A 19,838-nucleotide genomic window follows, 5' to 3' on the forward strand; every position below is an offset into this window, starting at 1 on the left:
AAATAAATATATCATGACATTTATTGATGATTACACCAGAATGTGTTGGGTTTATTTTTTGAAGAACAAATCTGTTGCTTTTCAAACATTCAAGAATTTTCATAAATGGATTGAAAATGATGCACAATCTCATATTGGGTCTATTCGCACTGATAATGGAAAAGAATATACATCAAATGAATTTGAACACTATCTTCGCCAACATGGGATTAAACATCAAACAACTATGCCTTATAATCCTCAACAGAATGGTGTAGCTGAAAGAATGAACAGAACAATTTTGAATATGGTACGATCCATGCTTTTCTTCAAAAATGTAAAGACAATGTTTTGGGTTGATGCTGTTCTATGTGCTGCATATATAAAGAATAGATGTCCATCTAGTGCTATAAGAAACAAGACTCCTTATGAATTGTGGTATGGACATGTTCCTTCGGTAAAACATCTCAGGATATTTGGTTCCACCTGTTATGCTTTAATACCAAAGGGACATAGAAACAAACTTGGTGCTAGAAGTCGTAAGTGTATCTTCCTGGGGTATTCAAACACATCTAAAGCATACCGCCTTTATGATGAAGTAAATAAAAAGTTTGTTTTATCTAGAGATGTCATTTTTCTTGAATCATCCAAATCTGACAGTGTTGTTGAGCAGCAACTTGATCGCTTGGATAGATTCACAAAACCGAAATCATTCCAAGAGTTTGATAATCAGATTCCACATCTTGAAGGGGGGATTCCTATACTAGATCAACATGTGGAATCTTCTTCTGAAGAACAATCTCCCATGCATGACACTCCAACAACGGATGATGCTTTAAGTGATGTAATTGATAGAATTGGGAGACTTAATCTTGATTTAGTCCCAACTCAATCAACAGAACATCCTGGACCATCTCAGAAAGGTCCCCCAAAGTGGCTGACAAAGACACTTGAAATTGTTCATCCTGATGAAATTGGAAAAACAGGAACCAGAAATACAAACCGACAAGATGGAGGTGATGTAGATAACTCTAATTCACCTGTTGATATGGATGTTACTTATGATTGTGAATTGAACTTGTCTACAGATTTTGAACCAACTTCCTTCAAATAAGCTGCTTCTCATGATGAATGGAAAGAAGCGATGCAGAAGGAGTATGATGCCCTCATAAAGAATGGCACTTGGAAGCTGGTTGATCCTCCATTTGGAACCAAACCAATTGGCTGCAAGTGGGTCTACAAGAACAAGTATAAAGTTGATGGCTCACTTGACAAGCACAAAGCTAGGCTTGTGGCAAAAGGTTTTGCACAGAAGGAAGGGGTCGATTATGAGGAAACTTTTGCTCCCACAGCAAAATGGGCCGCCATCCGGACACTCTTTGCACTAGCTACTCAGAACGGTTGGAAAGTCCATCAAATGGATGTAAAAACTGCATTCTTGAATGGAGATATAAAAGAGAATGTTTTTATGTCCCAACCTGAAGGATTTGTTGTGAAAGGACATGAACACAAAGTATGCAAACTTGTGAAGTCCTTGTATGGCCTCAAACAAGCACCACGAGCCTGGTATGAAAAACTAACTGAGCATCTTCTGAAACTCAACTTCAAACATTTTGATCTTGATGATGCAACTTTATTTGTCAAGAAAGTTGGCAAAACAGTTGTATATCTTGTGGTATATGTAGATGATCTTTTAATGACAGGGAACAATGAAAGCTATATTGCATCCATAAAGAAAGAATTAGGAAAAAATTTTGAAATGACTAATTTGGGCTATGTTCATTACTATCTTGGCATTGAAGTAACCCAACATCCAAAGTCCATATTTCTTTCTCAAAAGAAATACATTGGAGATTTGTTAAACAGATTTGGCATGACAGAGTGCAATCCCCTTTCTACTCCAATGGAACAAAACTTGAAGCTCACATCTATTGAAGGAAAGGAATTTGAGGATGCAACAAAGTATAGACAGCTTGTAGGAAGTCTCATCTACCTCACTAATACCAGACCAGACATTTCATTTGTTGTTGGAATCCTCTCCAGGTTTATGCAAAAGCCTTGTGAGGGACATTGGTCTGCTGCAAAAAGAGTTCTAAGGTACTTGAAGGGAACTCAAGATCTTGGAATCAAGTATACACAGGTGGACGACTTCAACTTGATTGGATACTCTGATTCAGACATCGATGGAGACAAAGAAACTGGGGTATCTACTTCAGGATATGCTATGAGTCTTGGATCAGGAGCTGTCTCCTGGAGATCACACAAACAATCAGTACCAGCAGATTACACAACAGAAGCAGAATATGTGGCAGCAGCTGAAGCAACGAAAGAAATTGTGTGGCTCAAGAAAATTCTTGAAGATTTGCAGGTAAAACAAATACAATCAACTCCACTCATGATTGATAACACATCTGCAATAAAGTTGGCCAAGAACCCAAAGTTCCATGATCGTACTAAGCACATCAATACTAAATATCATCTGATCCGACATCATGTTGAGGCCAAAACAATCCATCTTCGTCATTGTTCCACAAACGAGCAAATTTCAGACATCTTCACCAAAGCGCTTGGAAGAGAAAAGCTTGAAGGATTCAGAATGATGCTTGGACTCACCAACATCCCTTCAGATTAAGGGGGGGAATGTTGACACCTAATCCGAAACGGATGGGTGAACTGGACAGTCATCTAGAAGATGAACTGATCCATCATATGTATGTATATAAATAATGTGTTAGCTAATGAATAATATCAATCAGTTTTGTTTCTCGTTCAATGTGGAGTTACCCTGGCCTGACATGGCTCACCAAGGACCAAGTTCAACAAAAGTTTCCCCATCTCATGGAAGCACTCAACGCAATGGGGACCATTTCTTCCTAAGGGGGGAGAACTAATCCAGGTGGATATTTGTGGCCACCCGCCTATTCCACTTGGACCCCAACATTGTCTCTTTTAGTTTTTCAATTTCCTTAATTTAGCACAATTTACTATTTTTGGCGGTTTTTTTGGGTCTTGAACTTTCAAATTTGTTTTGAGGCCCTAAATGATGTTTTTTTTAAAACTAGGAGAACATGGGAATTTTGATTGATGTTTTCATTTGAAAGTTGTATTCTTCGGATATATATTTGTAACGAGGTATTGTGCATGTCAAACAGATATCGTATGCCAAAGTTATGACCCGACGAAGTTGATTTACCAATTTACCCAAACGGGGCCCATAGTTTTGGTGTTTCATCTCCTAGGGTTAGGTTTTTGGATGTTTAGGGATTTCCATTGTTTTTAAATAATAAATAGGATTTTGAGCCTCATTTTCACACAGTTCAGAGGAATGTAGCCGTCGCATCTCTTCTCAAAGATAAGCTACCATCGCCTGAGTTAGTTTATTTCCATTCTATTGGTAAGCACATTTCAGTGTTTGATATTAAAGAAATGAAGTGTTATTTATGTTGCATCTTTGTATTTATGGTTATATTTGTGATTTTTTGCATTCCTGTTTAAGTTCAGATCATCATGCAAGGAAGAGGTGACCAAAAATTAGTGTAGTGAGTTAGTGTAAGCAAGAAGGGTTAGGTGGCTCCCCTTCGAAGGTTCATAAGGTGCAGTAGTTTTGAGGTGATCTTGAGGAGGATTTAGTGCACCAATTGTAATATCCCTAACCTGGAATATTCCTCAAACCCCAGAAAAATATCCAACCAAATATGTGCAAATGATATAATAACCCAGAAGTGATAAAATAACAATGGAACAACATATAATAATGTAAACCGGAAATATAAGCAGATACACAAGAAATGCAGTGAGGAATGCTAAGCCATTTTATTATACTGAGCAATAAATGAGTACAAGAGGTGATTAGACAGATGGCACCTTGACTTGCACAAGGCAAGTGAAGAAATACTCTTAGAATGACAAGAATGGCCTCTCTGCGTGGATGCTGCTGCTGCTAGAAAACAAATGATGATTTGGGGCTACTCCCATCCTCGGAAAAAGCTGAAACTTTGGATATGGGCTCTACTCAAGAAACCTAGAAAAACCTGGAAAGATTTTCTGGAATGGCCTCACACTGATTTGCGTCCTAGTTGCTGGGAAACTGTCGTGTTACTTCTACTGCTGGAAATTGAATGAAGATTTGGGGCTGCTCCCCTCCTCAGAAAAGGCTGAAACTCTGGAATCAGACTCTGCTCAGAAAACCTAAAAAAACCCAGAAAGCTTCTCTGAAATAGCCGACCCCTAAAAATCACCCCCCCTGGGGTTCTGTGCAGTTCCTCAAAGACGTTGATGAAACTGTTGCTAAAATGCTGATGAAACTACTACTGGAATGCTAATGAAACTACTGCTGGAATTCCAATGGAAATACCTTGCCCGAGCAGGCACTCGAAGTCCCTCGGGGCTAAGGGTGAGATCTCTGAATGGAGACACTCAATGCACTAAACAGTGTTGTAGACTAGCTAAACAGCTAGCGTGCTCTAAGTCGAAATGACTATCACAAATGCTCATAACTCGAATGATCCCCAAATGAGGGGGTTCCTCTCTATTTTATAGCCTTTTTGCCTCTCACAATCCCTAGGCTCACCTTCTCCTGTGTGATCCCCTTCTTGCCATGTGTTCCTTCCCTCCTGCGCAGTCCCTCCATGTGTCTGCATGGGCCCCATTTCTGCGTCCCCCTTTGGCCCCCTTGCTTCCCCCTTAAGTCACAATGTTGTGCTACCTAGGAAGTGACTTTTTATTCTAAAGTGAGTTATGTTCCCCCTTCCTCACTTTTTATTTACAAATAACTATAGAAGGGAAAAATCGAACAAAATCGAATATTCCAATTAGCCATAGCTAATTAAGAATATTATAGTCTCCCCTAGAAAAATGTTGCTCGTCCTCAAGCAAATGAAGTGATGGATGCTATAAGATCTCCTCACTCTCCCAAGTGGCATCCTCATCCTGCAAATTCTTCCACCTCACCAAGAATTCCCGAACCATCCTGCTCCGGAACCATCTCTCCCTAGAGCCAATGATAGCCTCCAGCTGCAATACCAAATGCTCCTCATCATCCATAGGTGGTAGCTCATCCGTCACAGTCACTTGCTGCCCCAATGCCTTCTTCAGGCACGATACATGAAAAATGTTATGAATCTTGCTGCCTTGGGGCAGCTCCAACTCATATGCAACCTGTCCAATCCTGCGTATCACCCTGTATGGCCCATAAAAGCGGGGCTTGAGCTTCTCAGCCCCATTCTGCTTCAGCGATGACTATCGGTATGGTTGTAATTGTAGGTAGACCATGTCCCCTACATTGAACTGCCTCTCCACCTGACCCCTGTCAGCATACAACTTATGTTGGTTCTGTGTTGTAGCCATGTTATCCTTGAGAGCTCGGAGGATATCCTGACTCTCTTGGATCTAAATGTTGGCTCTAGGAGCCTTGCTATCACCAAACATCACGTCGACAAAAGATAAAGGATGATACCCATATAAGGCATAGAATGGTGACATACCAATGGACATGTGATGCGAAGTATTGTAGTAGTACTCCCCCAGATGCAACCACTTCAGCCATGCTCATTGCTACCCACTGACATAGTTAAGCAAGTACCCCTCCAGCCACTTGTTAACTATCTTCGTTTGTCCGTCTGTCTGTGGGTGATAGTTGGTACTCGGTGTCAACTCCGTCCCCACCAATCATAAAATCTCCTACCAAAACCTGCCCATGAAATGGCTGTCCCTGTCACTAACGATGGTCTTAGGAAGACCATGTAGCCTGAAGATCTCCCTGAAGAATAGCTCGGCCACCTGTGCTACTGTATAATGTGTAGTTATGGCAAAGAAATGTGTGTACTTCATCAGTCAATCAAAGACAACAAAGATACAATCCTTGCCCTATACCATGGGCAACCCTGTGATAAAATCCAGCGAAATACTCTCCCATTTCCCCTCCAGAATGGGAAGAGGATACAATAATCCTGTGAGATGGCTCATCTCTCCCTTGTTCCTCTAGCAAACATCGCACTTCTGGATGTTTTGGAGTATGTCCTCCTTGAGGCCCTTCCAGGAGAACCTCTCCCTAATGGCCTTGTAGGTTTTGGTAAAACCCTGATGTCCTGCCAATGGGGAATCATGTGATTCCTAGAGTATCTTCTTCTTGAGCTGAGACCCCTCAGTCAAGAAGATCTGGTCCCTGTAGTGGATGATCTCATTGACCACCCTGTACCTGTCATCTACCACCTGCCCATCCAGAACCTCACATGCAAATCTGTCCTTGGAGTACTCTACTAAGAGTCGAGCCCTCCAATCTATATCCAAGCTCATAAGAGACGATGTGGTTGGTCTACGTGAAAGGGCATATGCTACCACGTTGTTCTTACCTTTGACATACTCAATGTCAAAGTCATATGCTTGGATCTCACTGATCCACTCCTACTGCCTCTCCTGTAGCTGCTTCTGCTCCAAAAAGAACTTGAGGCTGTTGTGATCAGTCCTAACCCTGAACCTGTTGCCTACCAAATATTGCCAATACCTAGCTAATGCATGCATGATGGCCAGCATCTCCTTGTCGTATATGGAATACAACCTCTCCTGCAGAAGGAGCTTCTGGCTCTCAAATGCTATAGGGTGACCTCCCTGCATCAATACTGAGTCGATCCCCTCTCCCGATGCATCGCACTCCAAAACAAATGGCTGCATGAAATTTGGCAATGCAAGCAACTCCTAGATAGCCTGCTCAATCTCATCCTGATAGGCCTTGGGGTGCCTATAGGGGGTGTTAATCACGGCTTGTATGCCTTGCTCAAGTTTTATGGTGTGCTCAAACCCCTGATCTGGTGGCTGTCCTGGTGCAATCTCCCCAAACACTATGGCATACCGATCAAGGATAGACTCTATCTCTAGGTGTACTATCTGCCCTGTAATTCCTGCCTCTGATGGACGCAGCTCCACTGCCCACTCTATGTCTCCCTTTTGGAAGATTGCCTCCATCTGATGAGCCAAGACAGTCTGAGGCATATATGTGTGTTGTCCCCATATCTTCTCATGCCTCCCTGTCTTCTCATCATCCCACTCCATCTTCAGGGTCTTCCAATCTGTCGTGGCCTTCCCTGGAGTGATAAGCCACTGAACACCCAGTATCATGTTACTGTCCGAAATATCGACCTCAAAAAAGTGGTCAGTCAATGTGTAGGTGCCCATCGTCACTGAAAGCTCTGGAACATAATGAGCACACGTCATGGTCTGATCTCCTGGGACCAAGACTGAAAACCCATCAAACCTATCTGTCTATATACCTCTCCGCTCAACCATCTGGGCATCGATGAAGTTGTGGGTTTCCCCACTGTTAACCAAAATTGATACACGCTGGCCACATATTTCCCTCGTATGCGTAGCATCAGATACTTGGGAACTCCCCGCAACATTGCAAGGGCCCCTCTGGTGGGTGCAAAATATGCACCACCTGCTGCTGGTGGTGGAGGTGGTAAAGGTCCCTGTATGGCACGACTATCTCCCGCCTCCACATCCTCCTCATCATCCGCTTCTCTTGGAGAAGACCTCAATAAAATGTGCTTTACCAGTAGCACATCTATGTCCTGGTGCCCATGGCTCCTGACAAGTGAAGCACAACCGCTTCTTCTTTAGCTCCCTCCTGGCATCATCATCAAGATGTACTCATCCTGGATTCCCCTTTGGAGGTGGAATCCTCACATCCTTCCCCTTAGACTGGAAAGTCTGTCTCTGGGGGTAAGGTGTGCGAGTCCTCGGTAAGACATCCTGTAAGTCCCAGGTCCTGCTGATAGTGTCCTGGAGCGTAGCTGATCTAGTGGATCAGACTAGACCCCGAAGTGGCTCTGCTAACCCCTCAACATTCATATAGACCCTTCATGCCGTGGAGAGGTTTGGCATTATCACGGAGACCCTCAAGAAATCTGTAATGTAGGTCTCTGGGCTCCCTGTCTATTTGAGCCTCGTCAGCTCAACGAAATGCTTCTTTGGATCCATCCGATCAAATCACTCCATTAGTCTCTTGGTAAACTCAACATATGACGTCACTGTGGAGTGCCCCAATGTAACCATCCCATGAAACCACCAATCTTGGGCCTCGCCATCTAAATGCAACATTGCCACCTTGATGGCCTCTGTCTCCAACATCTGGTTAAGCTAGAAATAAATGTCCAACTTCTCCACCCAAGACTTTGCCAAACTGTTTGATGAACCATCAAACGTAGGCAAGTGGAATCTACTCGCTGCACAGTGGATGTCACCATCATGGTAATGCCGGTACCCTCTGTGATGGTCGCGGGGTCTACTATCCCACTGGAGTTGGACAAAATCTCTGAATGAGAGGGCTTCCCTAAACTCCTGCCCATAGGCCTAGTACTCTGTAAAATAATCGCCCATATGTCCGGGCTCTGCCTCCTGCTGGGCTGCGGCCCCCGTGTCTGCTCCTAAGAATGTGGGCAGGGTAGAGCATGTAGGGGCATGTGAGGACCCCTGCTGTGCAGTATCACGCTGCTCTGGCAAGTGATGGGATGCACCTAATCCCTCACTAATCTAAGAAACTCATGGGCTCTCCCGCTATCTAGCCTCTACTGCTGTGAATCTCTGCCCCATCACCTCAATCTGCCTCGACAGATCCTACACTAATTTGAGGAGCATATCTGCAAATCTCTTCCCGTCTTCGTCTGCCATCTGCTCTACGTCCACTACTGGCTCTCTCTGTTCTGCATCTACCACAGGCTCCTCTTGTTCTGCGTCTGCCATAGGAACACAATCTCCCTCTCCGTAGGTATTCTCCAACCTACACCCAGTGTCTTTGTATCTCTGACCTCTGTAATAGATATAGGGTTTTTCCCCCAGTGTCATAGATTGCTAGCTCCACAGGCTAAGCTAGATCTATGCTCTGATACCACTATAGTATCCCTAACCTAGAATATTCCTCAAACCCTAGCAAAATCACCAACCAAATATGTGAAAATGATATAATAACCCAGAAGTGATAAAATAACAGTGGAATAGCATATAATAATGTAAACCGGAAATATAAGCAGATACACAAGAAATGCAGTGAGGAATGCTAAGCCATTTTATTATACTAAGCAATAAATGAGTACAAGAGGTGATTAGACAAATGGCTCCTTGACTTGCACAAGGCAAGTGAAGAAATACTCTCAGAATGACAAGAATGGCCTCTCTCCGTGGATGTTGTCACTGTGTTGCTGCTGCTGCTAGAAAACAAATGATGATTTGGGGCTGCTCCCCTCCTCAGAAAAAGCTAAAACTCTGGATATGGGCTCTACTCAAGAAACCCAGAAAGATTTCCTGGAATGGCCTCACATTGATCTGCATCCCAGCTGCTGGGAAACTACCATGCTACTATTGCTACTGGAAATTGAATGAGGATTTGGGGATGCTCCCCTCCTCAGAAAAGGCTGAAACTCTGGAATCAGACTCTACTAAAAAAAACCCAGAAAAAACCAGAAAGCTTTTCTGATATGGCCGACCCCCGAAAATCACCCCCCTTGGGGTTCTGTGCATTTCCTCAAAGACGTTGATAAAACTACTGTTGAAATGCTGATGAAACTACTGCTGGAATGCCAATAGAAATACCTTGCCCGAGTAGGCACTCGGAGTCCCCCGGGGCTAAGGGTGAGATCTCCGAACGGAGACACTCAATGCACTAAACAGTGCTGCAAACTAGCTAAACAGCTAGCATGCTCTAAGTCGAAATGACTATCACAAATACTCATAACCGGAATGATCCCCAAATGAGGGGGTTCCTCTCTATTTTATAGCCTCTGCCTCTCACAATCCCTAGGTTCACTTTCTCCCGCGTGATCCCCTTCTTGCCATGTGTTCCTTCCCTCCTGCGTAGTCCCTCCATGTGTCTACGTGGGCCCCATTTCTATGTCCCCCTTTGGCCCCTTTGCTTCCCCCTTAAGTCACAACATTGTGCTACCTAGGAAGTGACTTTTTATTCTAAAGTGAGTTATGTTCCCCCTTCCTCACTTTTTATTTACAAATAACTATAGAAGGAAAAAATCGAACAAAATTGAATATTCCAATTAGCCATAGCTAATTAGGAATATTACACCAATCTTGGGGAGTAGGATTGCATCATTGAGGCCAATGAATAAATTAAGCTCTTCACGTCGTAAAATGGATATTTTACTCATAACTTGCACTGGGTTAAAGGACCAAATAAGCCTCCAACATGGCTAAGTGTGAGACCAACAAAGTAAAAGGTAGAAATGCATTTGAACACCACTCAAACATGGATCACACACATAAAACCTTCAATGCAAGCTAGAAGGATACACAAGACTCATGGATAATCATCATACCTAAAAAGAACAACAAAGAGACACTTATTTCTAAGTGCGATAGTTGAAATGACACATTACAACACTTAGAACACAAGTTATGACAAAAGTGACGACTATGATCAAAACATATGGTAAGTTGTGGGAATGTGTCTAGTGCATATTCTAATGATATATAAGGCCATGCAATGTAGAAGGGTGCACCAAAGCTAGATTTGGTGATATGAAAAGTTGTGATACATACATGAGTGAAAATAATAAAAGTGACAGCCATAATGAGAGGAAAACATGAAGGCGACACTTGCAAAATGCGAGTGAACTTGGAATAGATACATGCTAGAGTGAAGATAATATGAAAATGGCACATATTAAATTGAAATCAAGCGAAAGTGATAGTTGCGAACATAAAAGTGACACTTATGAAAACGACGGTGCTCAAAAGAACATTTGAGATGACTCATCGAAATAGAAGTACAAACACAACTAAAGTGAGGGAGACTCACAACGAAAGTGCGCACTCACTATCGACATGAGATAAACATTACATCTACACCATCTTGATGGATAGTACTATGCATGTTTGAGCTTGGGTAAAGGAAGTGTGTTTATGAATTCATTATAGACTAGGCATGTGTGAGTAAGTGACTTGGTATTTAAAACTCGGAAGAAGACTTAAACATATTGCAAAAAATAAATCAACCATGAAGTGACCATAGAATGATAGATCACAAGATCCTCAATAGGCTCCAAAATTCAAGTGTAGGTGGAATTTTAGAGGGTGTTGATTACGACATCAATAGAATTAAATCTTGGTCAAATACAACTTAAAGATTCATTTCTCCCTTTCTTAACCTGCAGAATACCTTAATTGGCTATAAAACAAGTATGAGCAATCAAATCCAACAACTATACATGGAATGAGAGATCATGCTCGTAAATAGAAATAAAAATGAGTTAAAACATAAATTTAATCTTACACAAGAGAAAGAAATAATACTCCAATCATACGTAAGAATACATTTTCTCCATTTGCTGGTTCAATTAGGAATAAAATCCCAATAATACAATGACTACAGTAATGCTTTCTCTTCCATCTTCCTGGGTTTCTACTCCTCTCCTACACGCTGCAAAAATAACGTCAAGCTTAACAAAACTATTACTACCAAATAGTCTTTGGTTCTAGATCCAGAACCCCCTCTAAATGCAAAGAAATTAAACCTTTTATACAAAGAGGGCATGCCCTTTTCTACACCTACATATTTCTTTTTCTAATTATAGAGATTGGAAATCGGATTTTGACTCGCTCAATTTCACATGGGACCAATGCATTATTTCGGAAAAAACCATTAGTTGAGATCATCCACCAATCTTAGGTATTACAAATCTAGATTGAACCATGTCATTTGGTTACATACTATGATTACTAGTTGCACTTTCCGGGGTCCAATACTATGAAAAAGACCATCCAGATTTAACATTAGAATCACAACCCTTATCTCTAAAAGGGACCTTGATCAAATGACAAGAGTGACTATAGAAGCTAGTTACTATGACTTCAATAACATTAAACAATAAGTGGTACATATCTTCCCCTCAGAAGATAACTCGAATGTCAGATGCACAATAGACAAAATCATCCACAAGCACTGTTTATTTCCAGCCATTGCAGATCGATTCCGCTAAACAAGGATTGAGTCTCCACGCCAATGATGATGTCCATGTTGTGAGACGGGAATCGGTCAACGTAGGGAATACAAAAACATAAGTAATGAAGTCATTATTACAATATAAATATTAAATTCAAACACCAAAAAGTATGTTTTGCCCTGATAAGAAGGCTTTCAAATACATACACATGCCCAGGTCGTTGGAATCATGAGCGTTCTTACTTTATATTATGGCACACGTGGCGGCACATTTCGATTTCTCTTGACTTGACATAATAAAATAAGGAGATTTGTAATGTTTGGGTTGGAGCCATGAAAACCTCGTCCAATAATGAATTCCCTTGCACAATGGTGTTTTAAATTTTCATTTGTCGTTTCCTTTTGTAAGCTACGGTAATAAGTCCTCCATGTGATTTTAATTCACATTTAATTACCCTCTTTCAAACTATATGCAATCGTGTACATGAGATATTCTGTCAAGTGATATTGTATTTTATGTTCATGTTACACGTTGATGGGGGATTTTTTTTTGTGTGGTAATAATATAATGAGTTTTCATGTAATACATATATAAGTTATATATATTTTCATTAAACACGATTGTTTTGTAATATAATAGGACCATTATATTAGATAATTATATTTGTTTATATATAAACTCTTTTTTTATTTACATATAAATATATTTAATATTAAAATATACATGTAGTTTATAAATTTTCAAGAGGGCATAAATTATGAAAAGCTTCACATGGAAACGAAATCAACTCATGACTCAATAAGAATGTTAAAGAAAGAGGTAATCAACCAATAATGTTAATATGGCAAAAGAAATGGAACTTCAAGAGTTTATTTAAGAAAGTTAAAGGAAGAGGTAATCAACAAATAATGTCAATATGGTGAAAGAAATTGAACGCCAAGAGTTTATTTATTAGAATTTCGTCAAGAAAGAAAGAGTTGTATGGAGTTACCATTCGAAACAAACCAACCAAAATGACGATTTGAAAAATAAGAGTGAGAGGCACATTAATCTTGTCTTGTGATATGGGAAATCAGTGATTAATCAAATATGAAAAAACAAGATTTTTTCTAAACATTCCAATGAGAGCCTCTTTATTTTGATCCAAAGTGTAGGGGACTTGTTGGTGGGCCAACAAAGCCCAAATCGTAACTTTGTAAAATCATAGTGTCCATAACAAGTTCTAATTGTTTCCTTCGGTATATCTTTTTCTCTAATCCTTAAGTGGTGGTATTTAGACTGCGGGTCTATTTTGTAGAACATGATTTCCCCTTGACTTGGTTAAAATAATAGTCAATTTGGGGTAGAGGGTATTTATTTTTACTATTAGTTTGTTTAGCGGCCAACACAATATAAAGGTTCCATTCTTTTTTATTATCGAAAGGGATCGTTGTGGCCCATGGGGATACACTGGGCCTGATATATCTCTTACTTAACAACTCTTGTAGTTGAATTCTTAGGTCATTGAGTTCTGATACCATCATTCAGTAGGGGGCTTTGGGGACTGACACAACTCTAGGTATCAATTCTATGGATAAATCTATCTCCCTCTTGGGAGGAAGCCCTAGAATATCTTTTGAAAACACATCTTCAAAGTCTCTTACCGCTTTCAATTTCTCTAACAAATTTTCAGTTTTATCCAAGGACTAATTTTCTACGTCAATGACGAAAAGTTGACACCCATTCCTGGCTACTGTCTTCAACTATAAGGTTTATATTTGACAAATTAAAACTGGTCTAAATATTCCTTTTATAACTTTTGTTTCTTCGTCATTTATTGCAAAATTTATGTTTTTATCCAAACTGTTAACGAGTGCCTCTCAGGACGCAATATGAGCCAAATGGAAATACATTTAAGTTTAATGTATTTTGTTTTCTGTCCAAGATAATTGGACAAGATTTAATCCAACTAGTGACTCTTCTTTTGATCCTGTAGCTAGTTGTACCATCCAAGGATTTCTATATTTTTCAACCACTAACTTGCATCTCTCTATGATTTTAGGACTAACATAGCTAAAACTAGCATTTGGACCAATTAATATTGAAATAGATTAATAAAAAATCGTAACTTCTACTTCCACCATAGTGGGTTAGTTCTCTGCTTGTTGCTCATCTAGTGTTGTACTAATGTGTGAAACATTCCTCGCTATGTCATTGAAAATGGAGGCTTCTTGAACATTTTGGAGGTATTGAACTATTTTTGTATTGTAGGGACAATTTCGCAAAAGGTGGGGTTTGTTGCAACCCCAAAATTTTAATGGCTCCATTTCATTAGAGATATTTTTAAGTCTAAAATGGGCCTCCTAAGAAATATTATAAAATAATAGTGGAAATAATAAAATAAGATTGGATCACCTCATCAAATTTTGGAGGGGCAAAAGAAAAACTACTTTTTCAACTCGAATTTTCAACTTATGTCCCCACAATTTCACTCAAATCTCAAACTGAGGAACTTTTTGGATGCGGAATTTAATTTATCAATCAAGGATTACCCATGTTGCATACTTTTGATGGACCCTAATACACTAAAAGTGAGAAATACAAGAAAAAGTGTGATTGCAATCACTTTTTTTTATGCATTTCTCATTTTTCATGTAGCGGGGTCCATTGAAAGTATGCAACATGGGTTCTCCATGGATGAAGAAATAAATTCCACATCCAACGAGTGCTTTCACTCGATATTTGAGTAAAAATGTGCAGAGATATGTTGAAAATACAAGTCGAAAAATAGTTTTTATTTTTTTTATTTTTTGATTATTTTATCTCTCTATATTTCTACTCCAAAAATGGTGAATCATTCCCATGGTTAAAACCATCATATTGAATCTATGTTGCAAGAAACGTAGGGCAAGGGGGTGTTTCCATACGGAAACGGGTACGAAACGCTGAAACGCGTATGGTACGGCCCTGAAATGCGTTTCAGGCCGTACTACCACGTTTCACGAAACTGAAACATAGCCAGTATGACCTGAAATGCGTTTCAAGGCCGTACGACTCACATTTCAGCTTTTTACTTGTGTTTTTTTAAATTTTTATTTTTTAATTTGTTTTCTAATTTATTTTTAGGTTATCCTAGTGACTTCTAGTTGCTTCTAGATGCCTTTCTAAAGTTATAAAAGTGAACTTTTTCCCTAGTGTTGATATGCAGTTCATGGTAATGTTAAATTCTTAAAGTAAAAGTGATATTCTCCTTTATTTTTCATTTTCATCCTTTTACTTAAATTTTTAACATTACCATGAAATGACTTAGGATGTTTGAGAGTGGTTTTTCCCTCATTGGATTTCATATGGAGAAAGTAGAACTTTAGATCTCACTCAAAATCCAGCAGACTTATCTGTTTTTAAGGATTTCAGGATTGTGGGGATTGCAATGTTTCCATTGGATTTTATCATGTACTAGGGTATGGAACTTGTATTTAATCAAGAGAACCAAGCCCTCTATACAGGGGAGACTCCCAATCAAGCACGAGACAAGAAATTAGGAATTTCTCGTGGCTGATTTTGGATATTTCTATTTTCATTATGTTATCATTCATGAGTAAATGTGATGTAAATTTAGAGACTTATAGTTTATGCATTGACAATTGACAATTTTATCATAATGTAATAAATTAGAATGTATCATATATGCTTTATGATTGCACATATTTCTTAAATGTCCTAATATATATATATGTATATATATATATATATATATATATATGTATATATATATATATATATGTATATATATATATATATATGTATATATATGTATATATATATATATGTATATGTATATATATGTATATGTATATGTATATGTATATATATGTATATGTATATGTATATGTATATGTATATATATATATATATATATATATGTGTATATATGTATATATATATATATATATATATATATATATATATATATATATATATATATATATATATATATATATATATATATATATATATTCGTGTTTCCCCGTTTCCAAAATTTGGGAAGGTTGCGTTTCATATCGCTTCCTGTTTTGGAAACTCGTACCCATTTCCCCGTTTCATGCAACTTAGTATTGAATCATAATTGTTCTTATAAAGTTGATTTTGGCTGTACATTTTTGTTTTGAGGCCCATTTATGACCTTAAAATTTCTGTAATATCTTTCCTTTAGGTCCCTTTTTACACTCAGTCTATTTGGACCCTATCTATGTCTGCACCTGTGACTTTTGAGACTAGCCATCATTCTTGTTATAATTACAATTTCATGTTCCCTTTCTACTATGCTTATATTGTACACTTTCCCCCTTTATTATTTTGTATGGTATGCTTGTTTTTTTATTTGACTAGGTTTTGGAATTATCATTCTTCTGTCTAGCTTGCTGGTAGCAAATCCCTGATTTATGAATAACCTCATCCATAGTCTCAGGGTTTTCATACTCCGTTCATTCTTTAAAGGAAGGGGGAAGGCACCATATGAAGCACTAAAGTTTTTCTTTTTCTTCCTTTATATAAGGCACATAACGTAGCAAATGTGTAAATTTGGTTATTAATTCATCCATGGATATTTGTCCTAACTTTAAATCCTGAAATTATTTTGCCCGATCCTTAAAATATGACTCTGTAAGGTAATTTTCTTTAAACAATAAGTGAAACTCCTACCAATTGAATTCCTTCCATTCTAAATTGTCAACTGTTTAGACCTCTTCCCACCACAATGATGCGTTTCTCTGTAATTGATAAGTGGAAAAATTAGCTTTTAATTCAATTATATCATCATAAACCTAAAAATATTAGTTTATGTTGAACAACCATGCTTCCACTACTTCGCCATATTCCCCATCATATGTTGGGCACCTAATTTTCCTAAATTCTCCATGGAACTCTACTTTAAATTTATTCTCTGGTCGGTTTTCAACCTTAGATGAACTATTTTCTTCTCCATCAACCTTCTTTCCTTGTCTTTCAAGTTCTTCCTCCATTGTTTTACACTTAGAACCTTCTCCCTTATCTTCTCCTCCTTTGGTTTCCTCCAAAGAAGTAGAATTAGGTCTATCTATTAAATTATCAATTATATACTCTTGCTATGCACTAGCTATCAACAATCTTTCTTGATCAACATACAATTTTTCTATGTTGTTTTGTAGTTCCTTCATCATATTCAACATTTCCCTAATGGGAGCTTTGGCTTGTTGGACTAAATGTATGTAGATTTCATCCTCACTGATGTGGGTGCCTTTAGTAGATTCCGGCATGATAACAATATAAAAAAAATTCAATTAGTTTTTTAATGAAAAATTATGGTTGGTCCAAGGCCTCATCTTTATACCCATGCTCTGATATCGTTTGTCACATCCTTCAAGGGGATCTATTCATGAACACATTTGGAATTGAAGGGAACAATTTTTTTTTACATGTAATATAGCTACATGATGTTAAAATAATACAAACCAACTATAACAATTATTCTAATATAAACTTCATAGCTAATGTTCAATAAATTGTAAGTCTATTATATTTAGATCCTTTAATCTTTTTATGTTCTTTTGGCTAGCTATAATCTTGGTTTGTTCCATACATATATATATATATATATATATATATATATATATATATATATATATCCCAGCTACATGATGTTAAAATAATACAAACCAACTATAACAATTATTCTCATATAAACTTCATAGCTAATGTTCAATAAATTGTAAGTCTATTATATTTGGATCCTTTAATCTTTTATGTTCTTTTGGTTAGCTATGATCTTGGTTTAATCTTTTATGTTCTTTTGGTTAGCTATGATCTTGGTGTTATATATATATATATATATATATATATATATATATATATATATATATATATATATTATTCTCTTAGAGAGCAAATTATTAATCTCTTTTCTTTATATGCAACCCATGTGGCTCAAAATAAATAGATATATATATATGAAACAAATAAAAATACTTATAACAAGGAATCTTGTCATCGTTATATATATATTTTACACCTTTGATTTGCACAACTCATGCAATCGATCCTATGCAATGTTATCACTGCCACGACTATGTAATTCGTTGTATGTTCATTTCCACACTCAACATCCATATTACCATAGGGTTTAAGGAATGACATTCACGTAGTATTATTTACATATGACAATATTTTTCTACTCGCTGATTTATTACAATGTGAAGTTTTAAGCTACGCATATAATTTTTTCCAGTGGGGAAGGTCATAGTTTTTTTTATATTATATGGTTGAATCAATCTGAAATTTTATGTGTTTAACTCATGATAATTCCGTGTGGTAATTCTATGAAACCCCGGACGTGTCCACACGTCGATAGTGCACGGAATTAGGGTTGCAGATCGATAGCTGGGGAAGTCGTGGTTGTTTCTCGGTAACTACCCAACCCCATGCTCCTACACTGGTCTCATTTGCTCGTCACATGCCCATGAATGGGCTTGGAAACTACACGTCATGCCAAACCCGCTTGGCCTTTACGACTTCTTTCTGTTTTAATACATATGCCTAACTGGAGGAGTAATTTCAGAGAGATGTAATAACGTGGTTAATGGTGAATATGCTCGACACAATGATTTTAGTTTTTTTGTGAGTTTCATTCCAGAGTCAACTCTGAGTTATGTAATTTTTTTGTTTTTCTGATTAATTGCTTCCCGCTATAATTGATGGTTTACATAAATCTGCAATGGGTTTTCAAAAAACCCTAAACGCAGGGTTTCGAAGTTTGCTATAATAGTTCTTGGATTTTAAATGTATCGGTTCAATGTCCTCCAGGTCGTATCTTTCAGGTAAAGCTTCTAACGATAGTTTTACGCATTTTTTTTTTGCCTAGATATTGCATAATCCAGACGTAGGTTAACACTTTCTTTTCCTAGAATTGCAGGTACTAGATGACAGAATAGCCCCTAAGCTTACCCGAGGTAAATCTTAGATGAGTTTTAAGCCCTGTATCGACCATTAAATTTTGGGTATTTTACATGTGTTTTATATTAGATTATTTTTCTATTTTCTTATATGTAAGTTCTTCTTAAAATTTTCTTCTAAAGTTCGGCTTTCCTCTGGAAGAAGTCTTTCTCAGATTTCGTTCATATTAGCATTGTTATGTCTCATGTGCGTCCTTTCAACCTTCTTGCTTCTAGGTTCTTAGATTCTTTTATTTCTTTTCCAGGGCTCTTGACTGCAAGGCCAAGACTCTGCAAGGGGTTTTGCAAGGGGTTTTTCTTAGATTCAATAAGGATAATCTTTTTGGAGCTCTATAACTTGCAACTCGAGCTTCCTCCCTTGGCAGGCTGACCGAAAGTTTTTGGAGCAATGTTACCTTTAATTTAACATTGTTGACCGTTTGTAATATTATGGGAATGGTCGTTCAGCCAAATCTTATTTCAAAAACTGAGATTGTATGCGGGCTCTTCGCCTAGGGTTTATACTTGTGTCTCGAAAATTGAAACTTTCTTTTCTGTCATGTAAATATAGCCTTATAGGTAACTCTGTTTCTTTGAGATATATCAGAACTTCTCTATTTTCCTCGAAGGTGTAATATAAAGTAATTGTTCTTCTATTGCATTTATATTACGCGATGTTTACGGTTTTGCTTCTCACAAAAATTTCGATTCTCTTATGGGTTCTTTCATTTAAAGGAAAGAGAAGAAGTGTTCTATATATATTCTTGCCTGCAACATAATTTGCCTTTCCTTTACTATACTAACATCTATAAAATTTAACGGAACAGTTCCAATTTCCTTATTTTGAATACATGGTTCTATAGTCTTAAGTAGGTTGATTATGCAATAAAGATTATCTCTTTCAAAATATTTGATATTTCCTCATTATATTTCTCGATTTCTTTTATGGTATGTTTCATTGTTCATAGAGAGT

At 37.9% G+C, this 19,838-nt stretch overlaps 1 long non-coding RNA gene across 1 annotated transcript; it reads left to right on the top strand.

Annotated features, from left to right (window-relative positions):
• The first annotated feature begins 18,391 nt into the window (after positions 1–18,391).
• On the top strand, positions 18,392–19,553 carry LOC149155055 (uncharacterized). Its single transcript, XR_016263801.1, has 4 exons — positions 18,392–18,551; positions 18,677–18,751; positions 18,847–18,883; positions 19,132–19,553. It is a non-coding gene; the product is annotated as an uncharacterized LOC149155055 (long non-coding RNA).
• Positions 19,554–19,838: the final 285 nt, after the last annotated feature.

This window comes from Pinus tabuliformis, chromosome 9 (genome assembly GCF_031772625.1).
Source record: "Pinus tabuliformis cultivar Carrire ecotype Pingquan chromosome 9, CPIR1, whole genome shotgun sequence".
Taxonomy (NCBI): domain Eukaryota; kingdom Viridiplantae; phylum Streptophyta; class Pinopsida; order Pinales; family Pinaceae; genus Pinus; species Pinus tabuliformis.